Raw genomic sequence first — 4,454 nt, 5'->3', positions numbered from 1 at the left:
TTTGTTTGTTTTTAAAAAGCTAAAGTGGATAAAGAGAAATACTGTTAACTGATGGTACATGGAGGGGATTATAATCATTGTAATGAAACAGGGTGTATGATTTGTTGAATGTAAAAATGATGATATGCCCTGTGAACTTTCACTCAATCCACAATAAAAACCTTAAATAAATAAAAAATAAAAAGAGTTAAAGCCCTGCAAACCCTGTATAAGGTCGTTATGATTCGAAACCGACTCAAGGGCACATAACCAACCACCAGGTAAATATCTAAGAGGGGACTGCTGCTCCTGGGTAAGAGAGAGAGAGGAGGAGGGCAGCGGCTGAGCAGTGCACATGCACAAAACAAAAGCCTACAGCACCCTATTTTCCCAAGCGGTCTCCCATCCAAGTAACAACCAAACCCGACCCTGCTTAGCTTCCAAGACCAGTGGCATTCAGGGAGGTATAGACGTAGAGTCTATACTACGACTATACATACGACTATACATCCTGTGGGGATGGACTTGGCAACATTAGGAGTCCTAAAGGAGACTTTAAAGGTGGTAGAGGAACTTGGGCCAAGGTGGAAACTTTGATGGAAGAGATCATGGTGGTGGCAGCAGAGGGTAGAGGAGATGGCAGATTTAATGGAGTTGGAGTGATGGTGGCAACTATGGTGGTGGTCCTGGTTACAGTTGTAGAGTGAGGGTGGTGATGAGCCAGGATATGGGAGCCAAGTGATAGGTATGGTGGTGGTGGAGGAGAAGGTAATGGTTACAGTGAGGGAGAAAATGTTGGCAGTAGTAACTATGGTGATGGTGGGAATTATAATTATTTTGGAAATTACAGTACAGAACAGTGACCAAATTATGGACCAGTGAAGAGGGGCAGTTTGGATGGAAGAAGCTTGAGCAGCCTTTATGGTGGTTGTTATGGATCTAGTGGTGGCAGGGGTTGATATGTAGCAGAAGCTTCTAAAATTTTGGTAGAAATGGGCTACAATTCTTAGCAGGAGAGAGAGGGAGAAGTCTTTGAGAAAGCTAAATAGGGGAACTATAAAAATCTGCCACAGAAGTCTCTTCTTTTTTGTTTACACAAAAGCACTGTACTTTATTTAATTCCATGCAATATCTGGTTATCAAAAACATTAAATAAGTAGTGAACATTTTGTTTTAAAGATTATTGAGTCAGTTTTTTAAATGTAGCTATTATTGCTAAGGATACCGTTGGTGACGTCAGATGGATCTTGGCTGAAAATAGAGAATACCTGAAAGATGTAAACTTGTGCTTTGACTATGCAAAGACTTTTGATTACGTGGAGCATGACAAATTATGGATACTACTATGAAGAATGGGTATTCTCAAACACACTGTACATAGAGCAAGAGGCAACTGTTATAACAGAACAAAGAGATACGGAATGGTTTAGAATCAAGAAAAGTGTGTTTCAGCGTTGTATTTTTTCACCATACTTATTCAATCTGTATGCTGAGCACATAATCCGAAAAGCTGAATAATATGAGAAGTATGTGGAATCAAGATTGGAGGAATACTCATGAACAAATGTGATATGAGATGATACAACCTTGCTTGCTTAAAGTGAAGAGGACTTAAAATACTTACTGATACCCATTAGGCTTAGAGTGGATGGCTTGCTGACCAGAATTCAACCAGATGAAGATAAAGAAGTAGGATATAGGGAGCAAGCATAAATTGCTACAACCTGATCAACTGGACCCTTGATTATGGGTAAGGCTGCTCAAAATTCCAAACAGGGAAGGATTCTCCATAGCAAGGATAAAGCATGTCTCTTCAGTATACTGGGTGATAGGGACAGGAAATTTAGACTTCGGCTACCAAAAATGGGGGGCTATAAAAGCATGAAGTGGCTGGCTTACAAGTTTTCAGGAGGGTGCTTAGTGTAAGAACAAGGGAAATAAGACATAAACCCAACTGAATAATCTCCCTCCTGTCCAGATGGGTTTGGACATAAGACTTTATGATACAATTGCCAGTAATTGTTTTCAGTTCTACTGGTGATAGTCACAACTGTAAATGTAGAATGTTGTTGTTGTTGTTGTTGTTGTTAATTACCATGGAGTTGGATCCCAACCCATAGAGACCCTGTATAGGGTTTCCAAGGAGCAGCTGGTGAACTTGAACCACAGGCCTCCCAGGCCAAGTGGACTTTGCAGTCCAGTACATTAACCAACAGTGCCACACCAGGAGTCCAAATGTAGAATAGGTGCAATTAAAAGGGGGAGCAGTTAATCTGTCATCTCAGGAACAGGGGACCCTAGGACCATGAAGAGGGAAGAACATGAGAGGAGGGAGGGATCCTAACCAGAAAAGCGGTGACAACAGAGATGGTGGTGGAGGCAATGGCATAAAGAGACAGAACAGCAGTGGACTTTAGACCCATGGACTGACAAAGCAGCAAGCCTACGGACAGGAGGCTGGCTTACAAAATGTGCCCTTTGGACATTTAAATGAATATATATACACACACACACTATGGTATATGTACATCAAAAAAAAAAAAAAAGGTAGCAGAAGTAAATACTGTTGGCTAAGGGTGCATGGAGGGTATTGTAATCATTACAATGATTTACTGAATGTAAAAATGGTGATTGGCCCTGTAAGCCTTCACTCACTCAATACATAATGAAAATTAAAAAACAAAGTGAGTGGGGAGCTATCTGCACCAATCTAGATTCAGGGGAACCCTGTTCCAAATCTGCAGAGCCATCCCTGGTCATTCCTGAACTAGCCCTAACTAGAAGAAGCAGCTGAATTACGAAAACTTGGAAAAGAAAAGCCATATCAAGTAAATTCAAGGTACCACAATTGCCCTCTCCATTGCCTGAGTTAACGTGTGTCTTCACTCTAGCCTGTGAATTACTCTCCCATCCCTCCCTGTTACTTTCAGCATGAAAACCATTTCTTGAGTTTTTACAAAAGTGGTATCATATAATATTTGTCTTTTTGTGATTGACCAAAAAAATCGCACCAAGTGAAACCATGCAAATAAGGACTCTAGACTGGGATTGTTTCATTTTGCCATCCAGCTAGGTTTAAAAGGAGCCATCTCAGAAGCAGGAGCAGACAACCCCAGAACCATTAAGAAAGAATAGCATCACTTCCGGAAAAAGATGGTGGATCGGGTGGAAGTGCAGTGACGAGCTTTGCAGGTAACAACACAGAATACAGGACCAAGAAGGCTCAGGGAATGGTCCCAGTACTCTGAACCACATATAAAGGAATATTTAGAAGGTTGGAAGACTTACAGCTGGGGAGTTTGTGGCAGAAGCAGGAAATCCATTGCTTCCTGGTTTGGGACACTCAGCTACTCCAGGAGCCACCATTTTGTGTGGGGCCAAGCAGGGAAAGGATCAGAGCAGCCATAGACACCTGAGAGAGCCGCATAGATAGAGGTGTGGACATTCTTTACATTCTTTTTTTTTTTTTTTTTTTGGTATCTTTTCGTTGGTCCCTTGCTGTCTACATGCCTCCATTCTGGTAACTATAGGGGTGCCTGAGCTAGTGGATACCTCAGCCCCACCCTCGGAGAATTCTACTACACGTGTGCATAGATCTCCTTGAAATTTAAAGAGACAGTTTCCACTTAAAACCAATCAGCTGACAGATACTCAGCCCAAGAACAGGCCTTGAACTTTTCTTGTTTGCTTTTTGTTCTACTTTTTGACACGGGAAAGAGAAGGAGAGGGCTATAGGGAGTGAAAGAGAGCTCATATTAGGCTATAGATTTTTTTTTCTTCCTTCTTTTTCTTCTCTCCCTCATCTCTCTTTTCTGTGAATAGAGACTGCAGTATCAGTCTTGTTTTGTTTTTTGTTGTTGTTGCTGTTTTTTAGTCTTTTTTTTTTTTTTGCTGGTATTCTTTTTGCTGTTATATGCTCCCCCTTCTGCCTTTGGAGGACTCTTTGTCTCCCTATATTACACAAGAGGAGTCAGCAACTGCTACCATACAGCCAACCTACAATCACACCCTATAAAACACCAAAACCCAGGCCAGAACCAATACCAACTGCCATATAGCAAGGAAACAGACAACACCTGTGAAAGTTACTCTGACTTAAACAATAAGAAGAGTGAAAAGGGAAGCCAACATCCTGATCACATCTGCCTGGAAGCAATCCGAAAGCATAAAATATACCAAAACACATACTCAATTAAGTATTAAGGCCACAGATAAACATTCAACATGTCCAAGAAGGAAAAGCAGATGACCATATCAGCACATGTCCAGAAACAAGATAGAGTGTCTGAGACAAATGACCTAGAAGTAGACCTGGACTCCATTCTGGAAGAAGGGGAGGCCTTGGAAATGCCTGAGATAGAATTCAGAATAATGATCATAAAATGTTTCAAAACACTTTACAATGGAGTTGAGAAACATAAGGAAGAAGCCAGGAAAGTGCTATAGGAACAATCAAATAAGATAGATACAGCATT

This window comes from Chrysochloris asiatica, unplaced genomic scaffold (genome assembly GCF_000296735.1).
Source record: "Chrysochloris asiatica unplaced genomic scaffold, ChrAsi1.0 scaffold00395, whole genome shotgun sequence".
NCBI lineage: Eukaryota > Metazoa > Chordata > Mammalia > Afrosoricida > Chrysochloridae > Chrysochloris > Chrysochloris asiatica.
Note: the sequence above shows the minus strand (reverse complement) of the source record.